At 44.7% G+C, this 27,804-nt stretch overlaps 1 protein-coding gene across 1 annotated transcript in view; it reads right to left on the reverse strand.

The window, feature by feature from the left end:
- Positions 1 to 27,804, reverse strand: part of TENM4 (teneurin transmembrane protein 4) — a 1,747,045-nt gene that overhangs the window by 1,017,275 nt on the left and 701,966 nt on the right. The window lies entirely within an intron of this gene.

A 27,804-nucleotide genomic window follows, 5' to 3' on the forward strand; every position in this document is an offset into this window, starting at 1 on the left:
GGTAACAGCTAATTTAGCCCCCATCATTTTATATGTATAGTTGGAATTATGTTTTCCAATGTGCATTACTTTGCATTTATCAACATTGAATTTCATCTGCCATTTTGTTGCCCAGTCACCTGGTTTTGAGAGATCCTTTTGTAGCTCTTCACAGTCTGCCTGGGACTTAACTATCTTGAGTAGTTTCGTATCATCTGCAAATTTTGCCATCTCACTGTTTGCCCCTTTTTCCAGATAATTTCTGAATATGTTGAATAGGACTGGTCTCAGTACAGACCCACAGTTTAGTGCTCTCCATTCTGAAAACTAACCATTTATTCCTACCCTTTGTTTCCTATCTTTTAACCAGTTACCAATCCATGAGAGGACCTTCCCTCTTATCCCATGACAGCTTACTTTGCTTAAAAGCCTTTGGTGAGGGACCTTGTCAAAGGCTTTCTGAAAATCTTAGTACACTATATGCAGTGGATCCCCCTTGTCCATGTGCCTGTTTACCCCTTCAAAGAATTCTAGTAGATTGGTGAGGTATGATTTCCCTTTACAAAAACCATGTTGACTCTTTTTCTAATCAAGCTTTGAGGCACTGTACCTTTTAGAAAGACATTTACTTTTACACTATGACTACCCATGATAGGACTTAGATCCCTGAGCGTTTCAAGGCTTGTAAACTGTTGACCAATTTTATATTATTATTACTATAGCCTAGAAGTTACTGTTTATGTAGCATTGTGTATATACATGGCACTATCAAAGAGGAAAACTGTGCCAGCCAGTGGGTACCTGCCCTACAGAACTTTCTGTTTAAAATCATCCTAACTCTCAAAGTGAAATCAATTCCGGAATCTTCTGATAAGTTTTTGTTACTTCTGAGTTCCAGTAATAAACACCAGAAGTGCTAGAAATCTCAGGAAAAAAACCCTTTCCTGAAAGATTTCCAGATCCATGTTTCAAGGCTGGGTTCCCAGCTGGGGTAATCTGTAGCTCCACTGAAGTCAATTTACACCAGGTGAGGAACACTTATATATGGTTTATATATAGCCACATTTTATTTTTCTGAGAATGTAATTTTGACATGAATATAATAATCATTTACATATGTCTTCCATCTGAGGATTTCAAAGTGCTTACAAAGCGCTTCATTAATCACCTCAATACTCTCAAAACTACCACCAAGGACACTCCACCAGAGAAGTAGATCGCATCACGGAATGGGCCACCCTAATACCCCAAGAGAACTTGCTTCAGTACAGAAATAAAACCTCCTCTAACGCACACACCTACCATGCCACAGTGGAACCCATACGGGGTATCATCAAACAACTAAAACCGCTCACTTAATGGGGACCCTATTCTGAAATCTTTCCTGAATCCCCTCTTCTGGCCTTCAAACAATCACCAATCTCTCCAAGCTCACCATCAGAAGCAAACTCCCTGCTGCCCAGGACACACCAACTCAAGGCAGCACCAGACCCTCCCAGAACAACAGATGCAAAACCTGCAGCCATATTTCCACTGCTACAATGATCAACACCCTCCACAACACAGCTTTCAAGATCCATGAATCCTACACATGCCTATGACAACATGTGGTATACTCCATCCAGTGCATTAATGCCCCAATAGCAACTATGTGGACAAAACAAGACAATCACTACGTTCTCAAATGATAAAAGAGAAAAACACTGCATCATCTGTGGGTGAACATTTTTCACAAAGCGATCACTCTATATCTGACCTCTCAGTCCTCATCCTCAAAGGAAACCTGCACAACACTTTCAAAAGATGAGCCTGGGATAAATAAATTCATAACTTTGCTAGACACTAAAAATCATGGATTGAACACAGGAATTGGATTGATGGCTTATTACAACAATCTATAACCCACTAACAACCACCCACAGCTGCTTTCCCCCTTCCTTTCCTCCTTATGATTGGAGGGCTGTTAATAGGCCACTTCACCTTGAATGGTCCCTTGAAATATGTGTTAACTACATATGCTAAACAATCTGCTCCATCAGTGATACTCTGAATAAGTTTCCCAGACCTGAAGAAGAGCTCTGTGTAAGCTCTAAAGCTTATCTCTCTCACCAACAGAAGTTGGTCCAGTAAAAGATATTACCTCACCCACCTTGTCTGTCCAATGTTCCTAAGAGACAGGTACGTATTAACATACAAGTGGAACCTGAATCACAAAGAAGTCACACACGGAGCCTGTAGCAGAGCCAAGTAAGGAATTCGCAAAAAGAAAAGGAGTACTTGTGGCACCTTAGAGACTAACAAATTTATTTGAGCATAAGTTTTCGTGAGCTACAGCTCACTTCATCGGATGGATCCAATGAAGTGAGCTGTAGCTCACGAGAGCTTATGCTCAAATAAATTTGTTAGTCTCTAAGGTGCCACAAGTACTCCTTTTCTTTTTGCAAATACAGACTAACACGGCTGCTACTCTGAAGTAAGGAATTGTGCTCTTGTGACTCCCAATCCTGCACCTTGAAGACATGACCAAGTTTGCACCTGGTATCTCATTTAGATGATGCTGGTACTAACATAGCCCATCTTGGAGAAATCCCTGGAGCTCCCAGGCCACTTCCTGCAAAGCATGTGTTTTAATTAACACGTAGCTAAGGGAACTTATGCAAATACCTTTTTGGCCATATATAGAAAGCCTCTGTGTGATGAATTAAGATTTTGCATCCCATTTCAACAGATGGATTACATGGATGGTTTGCTAGGACTAAAATGATGATCCTTGAGTTAACTACACCAGGAAGATAAAATTAATTCTTCTCATGCCCCCCCTCCCCAATCTCCTATTTCTAGTTTATTATTTTGAACATGGAAAATAACTTTGGGGTGGACACTTTTAAGGTGACAATGCTTAGAATATATGAAGACATAAAGAGATTACAATAAAACCATTGTGGAGATTTATACTGTATACCTACTGCACCTGAGGATTCTATATATATGCACGGGTCTGAGTTACATGGAAAATGAAAAGAACAAAAGAGGCATAACATGGCTAAGAGACAACTTATAAGAGACGTAGAATCTATATACAACTATATAAAGAGTGTAAATACCAAGGGCCAGTTCTGGCAAAGTGCTGAACGTGCTTAACAGCCCGTTGACTTCAGTGGGAGTTAGCAGCATTTAGTACCTCACATTTTTGGGCCTTAAGACTGGGAGAGAGTGTTTAGGGTTGCACAATGGGGAATAACTGAGTGATGTGATTTTTGTTTTTAAAAGGAACTTTCAGGGAAAACGTCCCAGGCTGAGAAATCTGTAAAAATGTGACAAAGTACTAGAAAATATACGATGGGGAGCAAACCCACAGTGGTAAGGGAGGATGTACTAGATGATCTAATAACAGGTCTTTTCCTGCTTTGATTTCTGTGTTTCTTACACTGTGCCCATCACCATGGAATTGACCATGTTCCAGCAATGCAACAGCATGGTTAGAAGCTTAGCTTGAAAACTGCAGACAGCCTACGTGTTCTGCATCAAAGACAACAAAGTCTTACTTTATATTCTAAGTTGCGTCTGTGTTACAAGGTAGCATAAATAGACATGGACAGTATTTTGTCAAGGTCTGAGTAGATGACCATAATGGTCCCACGTGGCTTTTAAAACTGTGAATCTATGAACCCTGCATACCTCTGCAGAACTTAGGGTTGCCAGGTGTCTGGTTTTCGACCAGAACGACCGATCGAAAAGGGACCTTGGAGGCTCTGGTCAACACTGCCGACCGGGCCATTAAAAGTCTGGTTGGCAGCACAGCGGGAGCCCGGGGCTAAGGCAGGCTCCCTGTCTGCCCTAGGTCTGTGCGGTTCCTGGAAACAGCCACCAGGTCCTAGCGGCCCCTAGGCGCATGGGTGGGGCCAGGGAGGCTCCGCATCCTGCCGTCACCCCGAGCACCGGCTCTGCAGCCTGTTCACCTACGGGCTCCAGGGACCTTTCAGCTGCTTCCTGGGAATCGTGGTAAGTGCCGCCGCGACCCTGAAACCCCTCCCACACCCCAACCCCCTACCCCAGCATGGAGTCCCCTCCTGCACCCAAACTCCCTCTCCAAGCCCGCACTCTGCACCCTCCATACACCCCAACCCTCTGCCCCAGCGCGGAGCCCCCTCCTTCACCCCAAACCCCTCATCCCTGGATCCATCCCAGAACCTGCACCCCCAGCTGGAGCCCACACCCCCTCCTGCACTCCAAACCACTCATCCCCAGCCCCACCCCAGAGCCTGCACCCCCTCCCAAACCCAAACTCCCTCTCCGAGCCTGCACTCCGCACCCTCCATACACCCCAACCCTCGCCCCAGCCCAGAGCCCCCTCCTTCACCCCAAACCCATCATCCCCGGCCCCACACCAGAACCCACACCCCCAGCTGCAGCCCGCACCCCCTCCCACACGCCAAATCCCTCATTCCCAGCCCCACCCCAGAGCCTGCACCGCCAGCTGGAGTCTTCAGCCCCCACACCCCAACCCCCTGCCCCAGCCTGGAGCCCTCTCCCACACCCTGAACCCCTCATTTCTGGCCCCACCTGGTGCCCGGACCCCCAGCACAGAGCCCATACCCCCCCTGCATCTCAAACCCCTCATCCCCAGCCCCACCCCAAAGCCCACACTCCCCCTCCCACACCCCAGCTCCCTGCCCCAGCCCAGTGAAAGTGAGCTAGCGTGGGGGGAGAGCGAGCGATGGAGGAAGGAGGGATGGAGCAAGTGGGGACGGGGCCTCAGAGAAGGTGTGGGGCAGGGGCGGGTCCTCAGGGCGGGGCGGGAGGCAGGGCAGGGGTGTTCAGGTTTGTGCCGTTAGAAAGTTGGCAACCCTAGTAGAATCCCATTGTTTAGGGTGGTACAAAGAGGTGTAACTCAGAGTCATGTGATAAAAATAAGAAACGGAAGAATTAGGCTGAATACGAGAGGAAACTTCCTAATGGTGAGAAATTGTCTTCAGTGGGGTGCAGGGTTCCAGGCTAGCCAATCTGATTGCAGAATTGGGGCCTAAGACAAAGGAAAACAGGAGGAGAAAACACAGATGGGTGTTGGAGGAGGGCAGGATGAAGTCAAGCACAGTGATGTTACACAGTCACATAGGAAGCTAGCATATGGGTGTGGGTGATTACAACTTTTTGAAGCTAATTAATTGTTTTGATCAGATTTCAGCTGTAGTTTGTGCAGGAAGTTGAGCAAGTGGGATTTTTTTTTTTTACAAGAGACTTTTAAAGGAGGAGAATAATGACCCATGGCAGATGAAGTCAGCAGGGGAGTTACAGATGCAGGGGGGAGTTTGTAAGAAGGAATGAAGGTGAGACATCTCAGTCCTGCGTACAATACACCTTTTAACCGTTTGGTTACCAGGGCAGGGGACCACTCTTCAACTTTCCTGCCTCAGTTATCTATATCGATCTATTGTTTTGCCAAGATATCTAAGAGCTGTTATAACTACCGTGTACACAAGGATTTAGTTATATCAGTTTAGACTTCCTCAAACCCATGTACCATTACTTAATGGCATGTACCACCCTGGGTAAGGCAACTCCCAGGTTTTCATGTATTTATACCTGCTCCTGTATTTTCCACTCCATGCATCTGATGAAGTGGGTTCTAGCCCATGAAAGCTTACGCCCAAATAAATGTGTTAGTCTCTAAGGTGCCACAAGGACTCATCATTTTTCCTACAATTCTGAATTTGACTCTGTCCCATTAAGCACATGCACACTACTTCAATAACAATTCCAGTGCCTTATTTCTACCAGAGGAAGGATCAGCTAATTTTGTTATTATATTTCTCCTGGCTCTATGCAAGACCAGGTTGACCAAATGATGAACATCTCTAGGACAATCTCATAAACGAAATGCCTATTTTATTATTCCAATGGCAAAATAAATATGCTTATCTTAAGTGAAGTAAAGCTTTCAATGAAGGAACTTGATTGTTTTTATTAAGTGGGAGAAACCCTGGTGAGTCGAGAAAGTTGTACACAGTCTGCTGTGTGACAAAATGCCTGAGCTTCACAACATGAGACCAAATATGCCCCAGATCTAGCTGGCTAGGTCACCTGGGGAAATGTAAACATCGTTTCATTCATGTAATTACATTTCTCTTGCTATGTTTGCAGAATGGCAATTGACCACCCACTCTGATGCCCTACTGACAAGTCTTTTTCTCAGAGTTATTTGAAGTAAAAGGAAACAAACCCCAAAGTATTTAAATTCCATCAAGCACTTTACATACCAAATCTTGCTCCAATTGTATTCACTGGGACTATTTTATCTTTGATTTCAATGGAAAGAGGATTGGGTCCTAAAAGTTATCAAGATTTTCTATTTCAATTTACAAAGAGGCATTCATTTGCACTAAAAGTCTAAATATAAAATTTTTCTTTTTTGTACACAAAATGATTCAGTTCTTCCCTTTAGTTAATAAACTTGAACCAATCTCAAGATATTGGTTGATTTTAGAAATAGAAGTAAAATCTGCTAGTTTTTAATGAATCAGAGAATCACCGAATATCAGGGTTAGAAGGGACCTCAGGAGGTCATCTAGTCCAACCCCCTCCTCAAAGCAGGACCATTCCCCAACAAAATCATCCCAGCCAGAGCTTTGTCAAGCCTAACCTTAAAAACTTCTAAGGAAGGAGATTCCACCACTTCCCTAGGTAACCCATTCCAGTGTTTCACCACCCTCCTGGTGAAAAAGTTTTTCCTAATATCCAACCTAAACCTCCCCCACTGCAACTTGAGACGATTACCCCTTGTTCTGTCATCTGCTACCACTGAGAACAGTCTAGATTCATCCTCTTTGGAACCCCCTTTCAGGTAGTTGAAAGCAGCTATCAAATCCCCCCTCCTTCTTCTCTTCCGTAGACTAAACAATCCCAGTTCCCTCAGCCTCTCCTCATAAGTCATGTGTTCCAGTCCCCTAATCATTTTTGTTGCCCTCCGCTGGGCGTTTTCCAATTTTTCCACATCCTTCTTGTAGTGTGGGGCCCAAAACTGGACACAGTACTCCAGATGAGGCCTCACCAATGTCAAATAGAGGGGAACGATCACTTCCCTTGATCTGCTGGCAATGCCCCTACTTATACATCCCAAAATGCCATTGGCCTTCTTGGCAACAAGGGCACACTGTTGATTCATATGCAGCTTCTCCTCTACTGTAACCCCTAGGTCCTTTTCTGCAGAACTGCTGCCTAGCCATTCGGTCCCTAGTCTGTAGCAGTGCATGGGATTCTTCCATCCTCAGTGCAGGACTCTGCACTTGTCCTTGTTGAACCTCATCAGATTTCTTTTGGCCCAATCCTCTAATTTGTCTAGGGCCCTCTGTATCCTATCCCTACCCTCCAGCGTATCTACCTCTCCTCCCAGTTTAGTGTCATCTGCAAATTTGCTGAGGGTGCAATCCACACCATCCTCCAGATCACTTATGAAGATATTGAACAAAACCAGCCCGAGGACCGACCCTTGGGGCACTCCACTTGATACCGGCTGCCAACTAGACATGGAGCCATTGATCACTGCCCGTTGAGCCCGACAATCTAGCCAACTTTGAATCCACCTTATAGTCCATTCATCCAGCCCATACTTCTTTAACTTGCTGGCAAGAATACTGTGGGAGACAGTGTCAAAAGCTTTGCTAAAGTCAAGGAACAATATGTCCATTGCTTTCCCCTCATCCACAGAGCCAGTTATCTCGTCATAGAAGGCAATTAGATTAGTCAGGCATGACTTGCCCTTGGTGAATCCATGCTGACTGTTCCTGATCACTTTCCTCTCCTCTAAGTGCTTCAGAATTGATTCCTTGAGGACCTGCTCCATGATTTTTCCAGGGACTGAGGTGAGGCTGACTGGCCTGTAGTTCCCTAGATCCTCCTTCTTCCCTTTTTTAAAGATGGGCACTACATTAGCTTTTTTCCAGTCGTCCGGAACTTCCCCCGATCGCCATGAGTTTTCAAAGATAATGGCCGATGGCTCTGCAATCACATCCGCCAACTCCTTTAGCACTCTCGGATGCAGCGCATCCGGCCCCATGGACTTGTGCTCATCCAGCTTTTCTAAATAGTCCTGAACAAACTTCTTTCTCCACAGAGGGCTGGTCACCTCCTCCCCATGCTGTGCTGCCCAGTGCAGTAGTCTGGGAGCTGACCTTGTTCGTGAAGACAGAGGCAAAAAAAGCATTGAGTACATTAGCTTTTTCCACATCCTCTGTCACTAGTTTGCCTCCCTCATTCAGTAAGGGGCCCACACTTTCCTTGACTTTCTTCTTGTTGCCAACATACCTGAAGAAACCCTTCTTGTTACTCTTAACATCTCTTGCTAGCTGCAACTCCAGGTGTGATTTGGCCTTCCTGATTTCACTCCTGCATGCCCGAGCAATATTTTTATACTCTTCCCTGGTCATTTGTCCAATCTTCCACTTCTTGAAAGCTTCTTTTTTGTGTTTAAGATCAGCAAGGATTTCACTGTTAAGCCAAGCTGGTTGCCTGCCATATTTACTATTCTTTCGACACATCGGGATGGTTTGTCCCTGTAACCTCAATAAGGCTTCTTTAAAATACAGCCAGCTCTCTGGCATGAAGATGCTAAAGAAACCAAGAATTTCACCTAAGCAACTCCTGGCTCCTCCAATCAGAAAAGGGAATTGAACCCTATCTACAGTTTCCAGGGCGATAGTGTAATTTGACAAGAATCCGTGTTGTACCCCTTCTGTTCTAATTTAGAAAACTGAACTGGTGATAATCTCAAAAGTTTCTAGTGCGTATAGTGACAGGTTGATTCCAGCCCCAGAAAGGCAGGAGCAGCAGCAGATGTTTTTGAGGTAATTACATAATGAACTTTTACATTTACAGTTGAGTCCAGAAGGAGCCCATGGCGATTGATAAACTGGGCAAATCTTGACCTGGAGGCTACCTTGGCACCCAAACCAGTACAGTTCTGCTGTGCAAAATGTGGGGATGGAGGAGTCAGATTCTGGGGAGCAAAGCAAAGTGCTTCTGCAAAAAGCTAACTTGGCTATTACAGCCACACCCCGAGTAGACTCTTAACCTCTAAAATGCAACCCAGCAGCTGTTCAGCAACTCATAGGGATACTACACAATAGTATAGGGTAGAAAGTTATTACTTGCAGTATGGTTGTAGCCGTATTGGTCCCAGGATATTAGAGAGACAAGGTGGGTGAGGTAATATCTTTTATTGGACTTTTTGCTTTTTTTATTTTATTTTATTTTATTATTGGACAGGTCTGACCCAGTACTCAGTAAGAGCTTGAAAGCTTGTCTTTCACCAAGAAAGTTGGTCCAATAAAAGATATCACTTTGCCCACACTTCTCTCTCAAAAATTATTATTTAAGTGCTGACACCTTAAAATAAATATACTTTACTATTATAAATAACTTATTATTGTTGTTTATCTGTATTGTGGTAGCACCTAGGAGACACAGTCCTGGACCAGGACCCCATTGTGCGAAGCACTCTTCCAAACCAGAATAAATAGATGACCCCTGTGATGTCCTGTCCCTTTAAATGCTCAGGAGGCTCTGTACTCTCCCCTCTCCCCCTCATTTTTGTGTTAGCTTCAGGTTGCAGCCAGAACAATAAAGCTACCTTGGTAGAGAAGCTGTGTGTCCATCAGTTCCCTCTGCATCTGTCTATCTCCTTCTCTGCTGGTTCCAGAAATATAACCACCCCAGCCCACAAAAGCTTACAATCCAAGTAAAACACCCCCCTTCTCCCCAAAACACAGCCCAAACCATTAGGTTTTGTGGGGGTGTCTCTGCATGATTGAGAGGGGATGGAAATGACCCCCTCCCCACCTGGCGTATACTATACGTATTAGTCTGGAATAGCAGCCTCTGCTGCTCCACAGCCATTACCCAGGGGCTCTGAAATGCACTGGATCCAGCGTATTACCTAGCCCATTGGTGCATCAGGTTATCTGAGGCTGGTGTGGAGATTTCTTCTGCAACGTGCATGGTGGGGGCAAAGACTTCCTGGACCACCACTATCATGGAACTGAAGTGGTGCAGAAGGGGTTGCACTGGATAGCTGCACCAGGGGGTACTTCTTGTAGAACACCTTTCTCCCTAAAGGAACCCAAATAACTTTACAGATTCATGTCACCCACCACTGAAAAGCAATGGTGGTGGGTGGGGGGTGGAAGGGGATGTGCAATGACACAATGGCTCCCGATGTTCCATAGGAGTTCCAGGAAATATATGAAGGCCAGCCTGTCCTAACTGATCACAATAAGAGCACTCACAGAGGCCTTAGAATGGTCTCTGAGGAAGCGGCCAAATGTGGCCATACTGTGCAAAGGGTCCCAGTTACAATTCCTCCCCTGCTCACTCTGAGGGAGCAGGAAGTTATTACAGCCCTTTTCATGGAGCAGCTAACTTCCCCTTGTGTTCCAGCCTAATCACTCTGGTCAACAAATGTGGGCGGTCGTAGGGCTCTTCCAATATATCTCGCCTCTCAACCCCTCCCCACACACTCGATTGCAGCAGGACGTATCATGCAAGTAGTTCCTGCACTTCCCCTCACAGCCAATCATGGTCTGAGCTAAGCTAAGAAAGGGTGCGAGTTTTGGGGGTGGAGGCTTAGTCCCTAGCACCTCTGAGTAAGGGATGTGACCATCCATCCCAGAGCTAGGTGACCAGGGTGTCAGAATGGGGGCCTTACTGTTCTGTAAGTATAGTGTTAACAAAAGAAATCTTACTCACAGATGTCTCTTTACATATTAAAATACAAAAAGGAATGGAGGAATGCACTTTGCAGACTACCTTTTCCATCAGCTGATAAGTAGGTTGGATTTTAGTAACTAGATACCCACGACTGTGTATTAGCAGTTTTAAAAAAATAGTGGAAAAGACAGGGTACATAATGAAGTCAGTAGCGATATATAGTAGAGTAGTAGACTATAGGTTCCATTCTATGCATCTGATGAAGTGGGCTGTAGCCCACCGAAAGCTTATGCTCTAATAAATTTGTTAGTCTCTAAGGTGCCACAAGTACTCCTGTTCTTTTTACAGTAGAGATAATAATCCTTCCTCCTCTCCCCTACCCCTAGTAGTCGGCCTTATCATTAGATTGCAAGCTCTTTGTGGCAGTGACTATCCCTTACAATGGCTAGCCCATTGGGGGCCTTACACACTTCTGTAATACAGCTAACTAATAATAATGAACTGCATTCTAGAGGCAGGGAGGACACTGACTGGAGTGGCAGAGAGACACACTCCTTCCACACTCACACACAGAGCCATGGTTTCCTTAGGTGTAATACATTATTTAAGGTATCTGATTGCCTTAAATCATATTTTGTTTCACTTTTGTACCTAGGATAATAAAACAGATTCACCAGACCATGCTGAATGTTTAACACCTCTTATATTTTTTTATGTATTACATCTATTGTAATCTACTTTCTATTAAAATTTGCTTAAGGAAACCAGAAGAGACAGCTCTGGTTGATTTGCTTTTGGTAAAGGTACATTTTGATACTTTCAAAAGGAAACATTTACCTCTGGCTGGGTGGCAAGCAAAATTGAAGGCTCGGTAATCGTCATGAGATAAGATCAAGACTAGAGACTTGATACATAAAATGTCCTGGAGGGACAAAACAATCTGAAAACAACAGGTCATGCCATTGATTACTTGATAGGAAATGGGACAGCAAAATAAGGGCACGATCTTGTAAAACGCTAAGTGCCCACACCTACAATTAGCTCAGCGCCAATGAGAGTTTAAGCAACTCAGCAGCTCGCCCAAGCTCAGGAACGTGCAAATCTTGAGTTAAGCATAATGTAGACAAGGAAAAATATCTGAGTGGGATACACCACCTTGGACATGACTGTATCAGACTTCTCTCTAGAGAAGAAAGACAATGTTTAAGCTTACCAATCTGCACATCATTTAATGAATAATATTAAAAAAGTTAAACTCTTTGTACTATTTATGGCAGAGAGCCAACTCTTAACTGAAAAGGAAATATATAACAATTGTAATGCACAAAAGGTTGTGTTTACATACTTGTTTAACACGCTGCCCAAAGCAGCCCTCAGAAACAAAAAAGAAGAACGTTGTGACAGGGTGCTATCAGCAGCAGCCTGATCACGGGCATGGCTGCAACCTGGAGAAGGTTGCAGGTCCAGCTGAGGGCAGTTACAAACTTTCTGAGAGTATGAGCACCTGGGCGACAATCATTAGGGTAACAAGATATTTGTGGAGAATACAAGGAGAGGAAACAGGACTCAAAGGCAGCTCAAGAGGAAACTCAGAGGATGAGCCTAGGCTGGGGAGTGAGGGCTGTAGGGAAGCCTGTCCTTGCTATAAGCCTGTGTTGCATGTTATTGTGATCTAAGAGGGAAATAAATACACACCTTGATGAAGGATAAAGAGCCTTGTGTGTCTTCATGACTGCAGAACCACCTGGAATGGCCAGGCTGTGAGGTTTACTGATATGATAGTCTGTATCCTTACATTCATCCTTTTAACAAGACTATGATGGATTTTGTACAATGTATGTCTTGTGAGGTATCATTTGAAAACTCATAATTTGTGAGCATCATTGTCCTGGTAAAATGTGTCGTGACACTGTATGTAAAGTTATAATATTCTGCTGTATAATATTACTGAGACATATTCCAAGTTTAGAAAAGCAGGCCCAAACCAGTTCCTCAAAGACAAACTGATGCCTCAGCGAGGTATCAACAAAGTCAAATGGACTATCAGCTGGTTAAGTGGCCATTCTTTGGAAGGAAAAAGGGTGTGAGCAAGAAATCTGCATTTCTGGCAAAATAAAAAAAAGCAGCGGGAGGTTCTTGTCCCCACAAATTCTCTGTCTCCTGAATCTCAGCTGAAGATGATTTTAAAAGAAAAAGGGAACTATTAGAAAGGGGAAGAGAGGCCCCCAAATATTCTTCCCTTTCTCTCTGCCCACAGCATCAATGACACATGAAGGACAAGGAAACTGGGGGCGGGGTCCTGGAGGAAAGGAATCCAGCCACTAAGACTGCTTAGTGGTAAGGTCTCTGGCCTGTCCCCCGACCCACTAGGTGGACCAGCAGAGACTGCGGGGATTGTTCTTTTTTTTTTTTTCCATGCTGGCCAATGATGAGGTTAGCTGAGTGAATGGCAGGTCTGTACCACTAACAAAAGGAGCCAAACGGAGGGCTGCTGTAAACCTCTGAGGTGAACAAATCCGCCAGAAAGTGCAGAACCCACCAAGGCAAAGGAGGAACTTTGTCACACAAGATTTGTGCGTATTATTTTCTATTAATGAAATGATGGACTTTATATGAGCTTGTATTGTCCAGGATGGTGCTGGGCAGTACAAAGCACACATTTCTGGGGTACGGTCTGGGACTACGAGTTTGCTGGAGTTGCCCTGCAATGTAATTGATGAGTGGCTGGCTATAGCACTCATACAATATAGCTGGGAGTGATTTACATGCTGGAGGCTTGTGAGTGCAGACCAGGAGTGGTTGCTCTCACAGTGTAGCAGTGTAAGAGTCACCCCACATTAGAGAATTGAGGGGACACAGCTGTCTATCTGTCCAGAGCGTATCCTGGGTAATGTCACAACCGGGTAGTGATGGAGGCGCCCTGTGGCAAACATCCGTAACTATTTCTAGAGTTTCCCCCCTTGCTTTGTGGAGGAGAGTATTCTAATTCTGTACTATGGGCCTGATCCAGAGTGCATTTACAATAATGGGAGTCTGTCCATTGACTTCATTGGTATTTGGATCAGGGCCTATATTAGAGCTCAATAGTACGCTCACTGAAGTCCATGGCAAAGTTCCCATTGACTTTAATGGTGCTGGATCAGAGCCTTAGTGACCGCAGCATAATACATTCTACTTTGTCAGACCAACACCTGCATTTACTTTTAAGGCAGATGCATCATAATTAACTAGGAATTCCCTGCTCAGTACTGATGCATGTGTCCATTCTACTTGGTTTGCAATGGTGAATCCAGTACCTTTGAAACAAGATACTGCATGGGTTGAAATCTTCAACTTCTTTACTATTCTTCCCATTACATAAGTGATTTATGTTTGTGTCCTCCTAGGCTCCTGTGTCCCTAACAGCTCCCTTTATGCCAACTGGCAAAGGGCACACTGCTGCCAGAATACTTAGCCAAACAGTGACTTGTAAGGTGTCATGTAAAAACTGGTGACATGCTGGTCATTAATATTACTGCATGATGGCTGGATGGTTTGGAAAGAGTAATGTATGGATGCCGTCAATATGTTTGTTTTGGGGGCAGATTGGATAAACAAGTTTGTCCTGGACAAAGGAATAGTGTTTTACCTGTGTCTCCAGTGTAAATTGAGCAAGGAGGCGGGCAGTAGGAAGTCAACAAGTAGTGACAAACAGCAAGGGAGAAGAACTTTGTGGGGATACCCTTCAGAAAAGCACATATAAATATACTGGACTATAAAAATAAGGGGAGAGAACCCCTTAGTTATCCATCACTTAGGGGACAAAGGCAGTGGCACCCTCTGATTCTGTGAACACTGGATCCTCCTGCTGGAAGGGCTAGAGACCTGGACACTGCAAAGAGATGTCTCTGGAGAACTGGGTTCACTGAATGTTACCAGCAAGGCTAAAACTGGCAGAGTCTCAGGGAGTTTGCTGCTGAGGCTGACACAATGGCTGTGGCAGGGAACAGGCACACAATTTAAGCCCCAGCAAAGCTCTCCCTTGTTGAGGCAGAGAGGTATCATACCGGTTTGCGGTGCTGGGCACCCCGAGAAAGCCTCACAGGTTCTTGTCCTGAAAAGTGCCCTGCACAGATGAAACCCTGCTCCTGTTTCCAGACCCAGTGAAGTCAGTGGGTCGCCAGGCTTATGGGATCAGGGCCTAAGATAGAATCTATGAATTTTCTGTCATCTGACCATGTGATTTAAACAGAGCTATCAATAACATTAGAATGGACAATGGTGAACAACATTCTATACAGCCTCCTTCTGTAGTCAGTGAGGTACTATATATTGGCCAGGTTTCAACCTTGTTAAGCAGACAAAATAAAGGACAAATTACATTCTCTCTGCAATGAACCTATAATTTCCTTTGTAAGTAATTTGAATGGTCCCCCACACTAAATGAGACCATTTCAAATTCATTTTGAATAAAAAACAAACAAAAAAACCTTTCACTACATCTCTGCATCACTAGTTGGCTGCTGTATTGTATCTTTCCTTTGGATTTAGATATGCAGTCCACCTCATGTATTCTGAAGTGTTTTCTCCTTCTTTTTTGGCAAATTTCCAGAGCACAGCAAAAGAAATGCCTTGGCAGGAGGAGGAAAAAAAAAATCACCTCATCTGTGGTAAGCATTTTGCTCTCAGACAGGGCAGAGCTAAAAAAGGGAATGTTTTGTAGAATAAAATACAAGAACCAGAAGATGAGAAAAAACTACAGCGAGAGCTGGTTTTCTTGATAACTGTTTATAGTGGGTTGTGGGATTTTTGTTTAAAAAAATATTATTGATGCCATTTTATTTTACAAATACAACTTTTCATTAGTGCGAGTGGCTTGCCCCCTAAGTTGTATGTATTGCTGGGTCTTTTGTTTTATGCAGTTTACAGTTATGATTGCCCATTAACGAAAGGGTTTCAGTTGCCAGGAGGGTTACGGTTGTATGGCCAATGTTTTCCAACTTGGATGCCTAAAATTAATCATCCAGCTTCACATAAGATACCCAAGTGGGCTGATCTTAGACATGCTGAACAACAGCTCCTCCAGCTGAAATCCGTGGGAACTGGGAATCCGGGGCCACTTATTTAGGTGCCTAACTAATAAGTTAGGTCCCTAATTTTAGGCACTCGAGTTTCAAAATTTTGGCCATATGTGAATAATTTCATTGAATTTTCAAAATGCACAAGAGGAAGAAGTCGAACCAATGGTTGTGTATCACTTGTGTTGCAGGGAAAGAATGCTACAGTCTGTAGGAGTGCTAATGGAAACCCAGTTGACTTGCCTTAATGCAGAACTAGACCTGTCCTTGCTTCAGACTTGTGGATTCCTGAAATAATGAGCTTCCCAAGTGCAGCAGTGATTGCTTAGATACAAAAATCTAAGGCTGGAGTGGCTCAGACTGAACCTAGTAACAGAATTCTATTCCAGTGCCTGGTTAGGAAGTGGGGGTTACTTTCCGGTGACCACATTCCCCCACTTCTGTGCTAAGTGGATGCCCCTTTCAGTGCGTACTAGGGGCTAGGGGAAGCCTTGGTAGTGCTGATACAATGAAAGTTTGGTGATCCATAGATCTCGGTGCACATGAAGTTGGCCTCCTGCATAACTTGGGGGATTTATCAGATTTGTGGACCATACCTGTGGCCTATTCCTCCTCTTCCCCCTTATTCTCACATATATTTCCTCTCGCTTAGCTGCCTCGTATGGGTTTTTCTACTGGAAAGGGTAACTGGGCCCAGTTACAGCCAAGGCCTTATGAAACCAGTGGTGCACATTGGATCCAAGCCCTCCTCCTCTCCCTCACAATTCAATGACCCATTATTGCTAGATTCCATGACAAACTGAAAATCCTGCAGCAATGTTCACTGGTTGCAAATAAATTTAGAACAAATGGCCATATTTGTAGACTTTTAATGGAGTCTACAAATATGTCACACAAGCCACCGCCAATGTGTTTAACAGATTTAAATACATGCTCTGCCAATGTTTCTCTAGCACAGTAACATTTTTACAAACTTTTCTGATTGATGCTGTAGCTGGGGAATATGACTAGGGATGGATGGGTGCAAACAGTGCCATTGTTGTCTCACATTTTAAGTGCCTTCCCGGTATTGGAGTGGACAATGGCAGCTTTTTACAGCTCCCCCAGTAATGGTGACCAAAGGACGGGAAATCATGAAAAGTCAGAGAATACTATGTTGAAGGAAAAAACCAACAACAGCAACACTATATCATTACCATATACAACGGGGTTGGCCATCATGGCTGCCAATTTGCTGATCAGCCTAGCTGAAGTGATGGCCATGAGAAAGATGACCTTCATGGACAGGTGGAAGAGGGAGCACATGGCCAAGGGCTCAAAGAAGCGGTCTGGGGAGGGCAGAGAGTACAAGATTGAGGTCCCAGGGGATGTAGGTTTAAGGACCAGTTTAAGGAAGCTGTTCGTCATTCCCTTCAGAAAGCAGGTGGTGATGGGGTAGGTAAACACTGAATGGCCATCCACCGGTGGAAGGAAGGAACTAAATGCTGCCATGTGGACCCAGACTGAGTTGAGGGCGAGACCTAAGTTCTAGGAGGTAGTCCAGGACGGTGGGGACAGAGATGTCATCGAGGTGGAGATGATGACATTGCACCCAGGAAGTGAAATGTTTCCATTTTGCTGCATAGCCTGTCCATGTGGAAGCTTGTCTGCCATGCATAAGTATGTGCTGTACTAGTGTTGAACAGGTGTCATCTACATGTGAGCCCCATGCAAAAACTAGGCCATGAGGTGAAGCAGGCCTGGCCTGGGATGACAGATTCTGCCCTGGTTCTGGGTAAGGAGGTCTGGCAGCGTGGGGAGGTGAATTGGGGGGTGGGTGGAGAGTCTGAGTAGGTCTGGAAACCAAAACTGATGGGGCCAGAATGCGGCTAATAGTAGGACCATAACCTGGTCGCAATGGATCTTGCAGAGGACATGTGGAAGGAGGAGAATGGGGGGAAAGGCATAACAGAAACCGCTCCTCCATGGAAGGAGGAAAGCCCTGGGAATTGCATCTCCTTTCCCCCTGGGATCAGTAGAAGGGAAACTTGTGGTTTTTGTGAGTGGCGAAAAATCCCAGGGAGGGGTGCCCCAGGCATGGCAGATGGAACAGAAAGTGGAGTCAGGTAGCTCCCACTCGTGATTGAGGTATCACGTCCAGCTGAGCGCGTCTGCCAGAGAGTTCTGCATACCCAGGAGGTATGCCACGTGGAGTGTGACATTGTAGCAGATGCACCAGTCCCAGAGGCGGATGGAGTCCACACAAAGCAACTGGGACTTGGTGCCCCCTGGCCTGTTTATATAGGCCACTACAGTCATATTGTCAGAGGATCTGAACATGGCGGGCACGGACAATGGACAGGAACGCAGACTGCTCGCCACTTCAGGACACTGATCTGCATGCAGGCCTCGCACTGAGTTCAAGCCCCTGGGGCAGCATGCCCATCCAGGTGGGCACCCCAATTGAGTAGGGCAGCATGTGTGGTGAGGGTGATGGTGGGATAGGGGTGGTGAAGAGGGTGCCTAGCAGCACTTTGGAAAGGTCGGTCCACCAGGTGAGGGAGACTCAGACCAATTTTGGGACAATCAATGTGGCATCCAGGTGGTTGATGTGGGGTCTGCAGACTGATAGGAGCCACAGCTGTAGATGGCGCATCCATAGGTGGGTATGTGGCATTACATGGGTACAAGCCACCATGTGACTGAGTAGACCGAGACAGCGGCATACTGTGGTACATGGGTTGTGGCATAGGGCTGCCATGAGGGCCGTCAGGGTGGTGAAATGATCTGCCAGGAGAAAGGCTCCAGTTGCCACAGAATCCAGGTGTGCACCAATGAAGTGGTCTTGTCAGTGTCGGAACAAGCAGAGATTTCTCCTTGTTGATATAGATGCCAAGAGCAATGAGAAGAGAGCGCAGATGGCTTACTTAGCCTCAGCAAGGGATTGCTCAAAAAGAAGCCAGTCATCTGGGTAAGGGAACACAGTACCCCCATCATCTCAACTGAGATGTCATGACCACAAAAACTTTTGTGAAGATCCTTGGGGCCATCACTATACCGAAAGGGAAAACTCTGAAATGGTAGTGGTTGTTGCCCACGTGAAAGCAAAGAAACCTGCAGTGAGCTGGACGGATGTCAATGTGAAGGTATGAGTCCTTCACGTCGAGAGCTGTGAACCATGCTCCCTGGGCAAGGGAGGGGATGATTGATGTGAGCGCCACCATATGGAACTTGGCTTTCCTGATGAAAGTGTTGAGTAGGTGGAGATTGAGTATAGGGCAGAATCCTCCTCTCTTTTTTGGGATGAGAAAGTATGGGGAGTAGAAGCCCTTGCCGGCAGCGGGGTGGGACACTGATTCAATTGCACCCTTCGCAAGGAGGGTGTCTGCCTTGTGTTGTAGGAGGTTGCGGTGAGAGAGACTCCTGGCAGGCATCTGGGGAGGGGCCAGGTGTGAAGGGAAGGCAAGGAATTTGATAGAGTAACTGTTCCACAGAATCTCTAGTATCCAACAGTCAGTGATGATCTTGCGCCAGTTGTGGGGAAACAGGACAAGATGGCCACCAAAGGTAACGGGGGGCCCAAAGCTGGTGTCAGGGGGCCTTGCAGCCCTTGACACACACGTCAGAACTGGGTTTTGGGTTGATGCCATGGTAAGGCAGAGGAGGTGGTGGTGGCTAATGGTTGTGGATGCTGTGACTGAAGGCACTGTTGCTCAGGTTCCTGGTACCAGGGATAGGTGGCCTGGTATGGTGAATAGGAGTGCGGTCAGAAGAGTGGTCACTGCTGTTTCTGATGGGGTGACAGAGAAACCAAAGTGTTGCTCTTGAGTCTTTCCAGGAGTGGAGGAACTCACGTGTCTTTGCAGAGAACAGGTTGTCCTCATCGAAGGGGTTCTGGATGGTAGTTTGGACTTCCCTCAGGAAACCATAGGGCTGAAGCCAGGACTCCATCACATGATGATGCCTCTGGCAACAGAGCGGGAGGATGTATCTGCTGTATCTACTGTAGCTTGGAGACTCAGCTTGGCTGTCATGCAACCTTCCCCCACAAGGTCCTGGAAACACTGCTGTTTGTCCTGCGGCAAGTCCTCCAGGAGTTCTGCTAGCTTGGGATAGTTATTGAAGTCATATTTCACTAGCAGAGCCTGGTAATTGGAAAAGCAGAACTGCAGTGCCGTGGAGGAGTGCACCTTGCAGCTCAGGAGGTGAAGGCATTTTGCTGCTCTATCCTGGGGGGTAGAGGCACGTGAGTGTTGCCTTGCCTGTTTGGCCACTGTGTGCACAACCAGCGAAGCGGGGGGTGGGGAGGGATGAGAAAAGAGAAAGTCAGTCCCCTTGGATGGGACAAAGTACCGGCATTCCACCCTTTTGGGTGCGGAGGTACATGAGGCCTATGTACGCCAAATGCCAGTGCAGGCTGGAAGATACCGTTCTTAATGGGCAGTGCAATGGGAGACTGTCCCCTGAGCGGAGAACGTCCAACGTCAACCGCTGGTGAAGGGCGATGCACCGTCAATTCCGCTGGTCCCAGAGAAGACTCTGCTCGCTGCTGGAGAACCTCCTTCATGAGGAACTTCCGCAGGCATAATAGTTGACAGTTTGCAGGAGAAAGGAGTTGCAGATCTCACAGAGTGCAGGAAGGTGCTCCTCCTAGAGGCTGTAAAGGCAGCGACACTGCTTGTCGCTCACTGAGAATGAGTGAGGGCATGAGGTGCCAGTTTTGAACCCCAGAATGCAGGGCCTGGTCCCCCAAAGGGGTCGGGGTGGGCCCTGAGCTGGGCAAGACTAACTACACTAACTATCAACTATCTATACAAAAAGAAAACAGAGACCTAGCTAACTACAGACAACGGATGAGAGCGTTCTCGTAGTCAGACTACTGACACGGAGGAACGAGGAGTCCGACTCTGACCGCGTGGCGGTAAGGGAAACTGAAGGAGCATCACCCCACGCAGTCTCTTATAACCTCTAATCTAATTTCCTTTAGCGGCAAATAAGTAGCAAACTATTAGAATTACTCAGTCAAGCCACGAGAGGCAAACAGGTATGTGAACATCAGCTTTTCTTTCTTCCTCTTTAACTCTGTTGCTTTGTACCTTGATTCTATGGATTCATCTTGATTATTCCTTTTTATCATCTTGCACTGCTCCCACTGACTCTATCATTTTTTCTTTCATTATTTATGAGAATAACGATTACTGCACATTGTTAGTTGTGCTGGATTATCGGTAGTTTATGCCATACCATTTTGCAATGAAAGAAAATAACTCAGAAATTTCAGTAGATAAAATGTCAAGAATCTCACAATTTTTATATTGGTGGCTAGAATTAACACTCATTCTGGCCCCATAACTTCTATTTTACCATTAAAGGTGAATATATTACAGATAGCGAATGTTTTTGTCCAAGTGCACAAAGTTCAGGGTATATGGAATACAGATTGTCTTCTTCAATATCCAACAATACCTTCCATTTCTTGTGGAACCTCTATGGAGCCTGAGGGGTGCTTTTCAATACAGTATTGTCATGGCATAGGACATTATCGTGTGCTGCACCACACTCTCCATAGGTCGCAGGAAATGCTTATTGTCACTTAGACCTTGTCTACACTGTGCGGTGGGGATGGGGGATCAATCTAAGTTACACAACTTCAGCTACGTGAATAACGTGGCTTACGTCAACATATTTAGATCTACTCACTGCGGTGTCTTCACTGCGGTGAGTTGACTGCTGACGCTCCCCCGTTGACTTCGCCTGCGCCTCTCGCTCCAGTGGAGTACCGGAGTTGATGGGAGAGTGCTCGGGGGCGGGGCGGGGGTGACCCCCGCTGGATCGATCGCTGCCTGCCGATCCGGCGAGTAGTATAGACATACCCTTACTGAAATACTCCTTTCAATCTGTATGTATATGAGATGAGCAGTTGTGCCTGTCACACTCTGGAGTTGTGGCAGAGTGGTTCTACTATGTTGGATTAGGCTTCCCCTCCAACCTTTGTGTGGATGGCTGTGCTACAAATTTAGAGTTATGCCACTCTTCTCTATGGAAAACTGGATTGGGGCAGTTCTGATGGGATGTTCTGGTGTTGTATATACAATGTTGGTTTGCAGCACAGAGTTGTGCTTTCATTCTTTTATGCTAAAGGGGATCAAACAGACTTTTTCTGTTTATTTTTGGCTCATGAATTGCTGAAGTACATGGTTTGTAGTCAAGCCGATGTCCCTGGTAGTTTATTTCTTGCTGCAAATCAGACAAGTTTCTTTCTTTCTTTCTTTCTTTTAAGAAAAAGAAATTAAATTATTCTGTTGCAAAATTTATTTAATGAGCCTCTCTTTATTTGCAGTATAACTAAATTATTATGAAATTTTAATATAAAATATCTTCCCCAATAAATGGGGGGTGGAGGGACCCAGAATCTGAGTTGTTTAAAACTGTTTCAGAGAAAGAACTCAAAACCATACTGTAGGGAAAAATCATTCACTACTAATGAATTGTGCTCTCAGATTGCAGACTCTTGGGAGTAGGTAATTTTTAAAAAAATTATATTGCCTAGTGCAATGGGACCTTGATCCTTGATTGGTGGCCTCTAGGTGCTCTTGTAACAAATACATAAATAATAAAAATGGCCTTGTCATGAACTATGACGTAGTGCAACTCCCATTGATTTCAAAGGCAAAGAACTAGACCCTGTATTATTTTTTGTGCAAGAGCGACAAAGAAATGCATAAACATAAAACAGTGCACAAACGTACAAAATGACTTTTAGGGAAAAGTTGGTACGTAGGATTTAAAAATCATTATTCACCAATTCATAAGTTATGTACTGTTTAAATTTATCTCTAAAACTGGGTTCATGCTTTACCTTTTCTAGGGTCTCTGAATAGAAATATACGTTTTCTTTTGTGATGATTTCTGTGTAATTCATTTGTTCCAATGATAAAAAGAGAACACTGTCTCTACATAATTCTGGAAGTAAGGCTTTTCTTCCAGTCTTAGTAATGCAATCGTCAATGTTCATTTTATTAGTTCTGAGTAAATTATTCAGATCTTATTTACCATATTATTAAATTTTAATTCTGCCATTGCATTTTCTCAAATGTAAACAAACCTGTAGCAGAACAAAACACTGCTTAATTACTGCAGGTTCAATTGCCCAACAAGAGAGACATCTCAGAGAGGAATTTTTAGATTGTTAAGCCTTTGTAAGTACTTCCCCCACAGGCAAACACAGCTTCCTCAAAGATATTGCCTACCCACCTTATTACATACCCACAAAGATAACTTTCCTAAAGGAGATCATTTAAAGGAGACCATTTAAATTCTTGACTACTTTTCTGTTAATTGCATATAACTGGAATTTTCTTTGTTGTAGCATTATCCAGAGGGCTGAATGGAAAATTATGGTATATTCATGAGACACTACATCAAAAAAGTCAGGAATAGGTTTGCTTGCATAGTTGTATTGGACTTTGGCATGAATCTCTAGTTTTGTATTACTCCAGTCACTGTAGTATCTAGATGCAGAGAACTTTGAGTGATAATCCTTTCCCACTGACTTCCTTATATTGAATGCTACAGAATACACAAGCAATGCCATGCTTAATACTAAAATGGATTTATTGTATAGAAGGGGAGTGAAAAATGACAGTACTGTATGCATGACTAACACTAAACATGTGCACACCACACATGCTATCTGATATTAAATTGAGGTTGCAGTACAGTAAGAAGAAAGGAAAAACAGTGACACTATATCCATGGGTGACACTATAAGGGTGCAGAAAGACAGCACGGGCACTAGTGAGGTCCCAATCAAGCTCTGTATCATTTAAGCTCTCCAAACATTGGCAATGTGAAGGCCATCTACACACTGGGAATTTCACCTTAACGGCTCAAACACAATACTAAATACTTGGAAAATTATCCAGATTGATTATCTGCTGCTTCTTTACAAGTTAAGATGTTACAATGTCCCTGGCTTACGAAAAGGTCTTAGTATACGGGATGGGGAACATATCTGTATTCTAACGTTATTTCTACTAGCAAAATTGTAATCACAAAGGGCTGAAATCGGAGTCTGGCTACATATCTGCACAAGGGAGTAAGACTCCCCCATCTTACACCGGCTTCCCAGACCTTGGGTTCAGGCATGTAGGGATGTGTATGCACCTTTAGAACAGGTGGGTGGGAAGTGGGCAGAAAATGGATAATGAGTTAGTTTTAGAGATGTTTATGGGGAGTTCGTCCCAAGCACGAGGGGAAGCATGGGAGAAAGCCCAAAGATGCCTTTTAAAAATGTTAACAATCAGGTGATGGAGGCTGGCGTCATGGGCCAGTCACAGATGGGAGTCGACCTCATCACCTGAATGGGAGATGATAGGAAAGGCAGGGATTGGTTGTGAAGGGACTTGAAAGTGAAGACAAGTAGCTTATGTTTGATACAGTAGAGAAGGGGGAGCCAGTGGAGGGATGCCAAGAGAGGGGTGACACGGTCAAAGGGATGAGCTAGGAAAAGGATCTGTGCAGCAGCATTCTGAATTGATATGAGCGAGGCAAGATGGAATTTGTCAAGGCCAGAGAAAAGGACGTTGCAGTAATTGAGATGCAGGAGGAGGAGAGTGTAGATGAGAGTTTCAGCTGCATGGAGGGATAGGAAAGGCTGTACCTTAGAGAAGTTATGCAGAAAAAAGTCTGCAAGACTAAGGGCTTGTCTACACTACACAGCCGAGATTGACACTGTGGCAATTGATCCATCGGGGGTCGATTTAGCGGGGCTAGTGAAGACTTGCTAAATCGACCGCCGATCGCTTGGACGTCGACTCTGGTACTCCACCAGATGGAGAAGAGGAAGGGGAGTGGACGGGAGAGCATTTCCTGTTGACACAGCATAGCGTGGACCCCGTAGTAAGTAGATCTAAGCTACATCAAATTGCCTACCTTAGATTGACTTTGCCTTTTTCCTCTCCCTACCATCACATCTTCAACTTGGACATCCCTTTAGGTCTTCATATATAGGCTATGTCTAAGGCCTCGTCTACACCAAAAGGGAAAGTTGCTATCAGCAAAATAGCTGTAATTCTGTACTCAAAGACTCTCAGAAATTGTCTCATGCTTTACTGTAAAATGGCCTGGCCTGATCATAGCCAGTTTATTTGTCTAGAATTTCTCTGCTGTTCTTGTCCATTGCTGATATTTATGACTATTTCTGTACAGCCTAAGGGGCCCTCTGCCCTGCTGAGCATGTCTGTATTACAATAGTAAGCTAATGGACTGTAGTTGTAAGCAAGTGAAGTGACATTCCCCTTCACTACTGATATGCAACATATTCCTAACCTAGAAAATAGACCCGAATTTCAACTAACATTTATAAGACTTGTCAAACAGCAGCAAAAAATAAACAGCAAGTAGCTGTTTGCTGAAGAACCAAACAGGTAAATAGGCTCCTACACGCTTGTGTGCTTTTTACATAACGAGTTCTCTTCTGTCATTCACCTAATAGCGCCTGTGTCAAAGAATGGGCCTGAGGAAACCGGTAATACCGGGCTGTGTCCTCAACTGCAGCTAAAATATGCTCATAGTAGTTGTGGGGAGAAAAGACTCTAGAAGCCACCTTTGTGATCCCCTGCTCCTGGGGGTCCAGTCCACAGCAAAATTCAGAGAAGCCTCAGGGATGCTCAGGTTTATGCCTAGGTGCCCCCAGTTCCAAGGGACCATTCCAGAAGCTGGAGATTACCATGGTGTAGAAATGGTCCAGCCATGTCCTTTGCACCAGGGGCTGGGAAGGGAGTAGCATAAGAGGTGCTATTTCAGCTCTATACTATCAAGGATTCCCCCTTATAAAAGGCGAATCCCCAGTTCGCTTATCAAGCTTTCTGGCTGCTTTGCACCACCTGAGTGGTACAAAGTCATTGGAGCAGACCCCAGCAGCAGTCCAACAGAGTTGCCGACAACATTCAAAGGTCGCCTGGTGCGAGCAGAGTTTCTGCAACCACAAGGTAACTCTGGAAGCTATTTAGGATCTTATTGGGAATGTGCACGTAAGTGCACATGTGAGCTAAGGCTGGAGCCTCTGGAACTGAAAGAGGCAGCAGAAAAGGACCCAGCAAGTATTGCGGGCCAAAAATTCTCAACCCCAGCAAAACAACTGTAAGTGCTTTTGGAACCTTAGAGACTAACAAATTTATTTGGGCATAAGCTTTTGGGGGCTAAAACCCACTTCATCAGATGCATGCAGTGGAAAATACAGTAGGAAGATATATATACACAGAGAACATGAAAAAATGCGAGTTGCCATACCAACTGTAACAAGACCAATGAATTAAGGTGGGCTATTATCAGCAGGAGGGGGGAAAAAACTTTTGTAGTGATAATCAGGATGGCCCATTTCAAACAGTTGACAAGAAGGTGTGAGTAACAGTAGGGGGAAAACTAACATGGCTACCACTCTGAAACCTGTAAGTGCTTTGTTTATCTGGAGTGTTAGCCACACTCAGAAGAAATGAGAGAGCCTGGGCTGAGCCTTCAGAGAGCAATTTAGAGTCATCTCGATTTCCCTATGAACATCTGAGACATGGTGGAGGAAGAAAGGCGCATGCACTGAGCATCAGAAGAGCAATCTGTGCGTTAGAACTTCATGCTTGCCCGTTTCCCCCATTTTGCTGGCTTGGGCAACACTAAAGCCCATTAAAAAGACAGGCAGGGATTTAGAAGGCTGGATGTGGCAAAGGAGAGGGAAGAGGAGGAGGAGGAGAGTATTATTTGAGCTCCCAAAAGGGATTTCTTAAATCCCCATTCCATCTTTCATTTTTTATGTGGTAGAGTTTACATTTAATCTCCTGAGCCTCTGATGCTAATCTAGGAGAAAACTGTCACAAGGGAAGTAAAGAACCACACATTTTAGGCGGGTTTTTTTGCTGTTCTCTCGCCCCACCGTCATTTGAGGTGGGAAAATTTTGTGAAAATTGTGTTTTGTTTTGCAACAGAAAAAAGTGAGTGATTTAAAGAGCAACAACTTGCATTTTTGACCACGAACAGCCCTTTCCTCATCAAGGAAAAACTGCAGGAGGCCTGAGATCTGGTAAACACCAGTTCAAAGGAAATGGCAACACTACCCCTTTCGGGTGAGTTCTGCATTTTCCAGTGTTATCTGGTAAAAATATTTTCTGTGGCACACACCTCCAAGGATTTTTAACTTTCTTGTACCTATAGTGCTGTGGCTTTAAAATTCCACCTACTTGGCAGCAGAATTAATGCTCTGCAGGGTAGGTCCATTACTTGGGTGGGGGGGGGGAGAATAACAGAAAATGTGGAAATGGCAGAAGTTCTAAATTACTTTTTTGTTTCAATTTTCAGCAAAGCGGTTAGCAGTGATTGGACAGCGAACATAGTGAATGCCAGTGAAAATGAGGTAGGATCAGAGGATAAAATAGTGAAAGAACAAGCTAAAAATTACTTTTTAATTTTAAGTTAAGTGTTTTCAAGTCACCAGGGCTTGATGAAATATAACCTAGAATATTCAAGGAGCTGACTGATGAGATATCTGAGGCATTAGCGATTATCTTCGAAAAGTCATGGAAGAGGGAAGAGATTCCAGGGAACTGGAAAAGGGCAAATTTAGTTCCAGTCTATATAAAGGGAAATAAGGACAACTGGGAGAATTACAGACAAGTCATCTTAACTTCAGTACCCAGAAAGATAATGGGGCAAATAATTAAGCAATCAATTTGCAAACATGTAGAAGATAATGAGGTGATAAGTAACAGTCAGCATGGATTTGGTAAGAACAAATTGTGTCAAACCAACTTAATAGCTTTCTTTGATAGGGTAACAAGCCCTGTGGATAAAGGGGAAGTGGTAGATGTGGTATATCTTGACTTTAGTAAGATTTTAATGCTGTCTTGCATGACCTCATAAATAAACTAGGGAAACACAACCTAGATGACAGGTTTCAGAGTAGCAGCAGTGTTAGTCTGTATTCGCAAAAAGAAAAGGAGTACTTGTGGCACCTTAGAGACTAACAAATTTATCTGAGCATAAGCTTTCGTGAGCTACAGCTCACTTCATCGGATGCATTCAGTGGAAAATACAGTGG

Source organism: Chelonia mydas, chromosome 1, assembly GCF_015237465.2.
Source record: "Chelonia mydas isolate rCheMyd1 chromosome 1, rCheMyd1.pri.v2, whole genome shotgun sequence".
Taxonomy (NCBI): Eukaryota; Metazoa; Chordata; order Testudines; family Cheloniidae; genus Chelonia; species Chelonia mydas.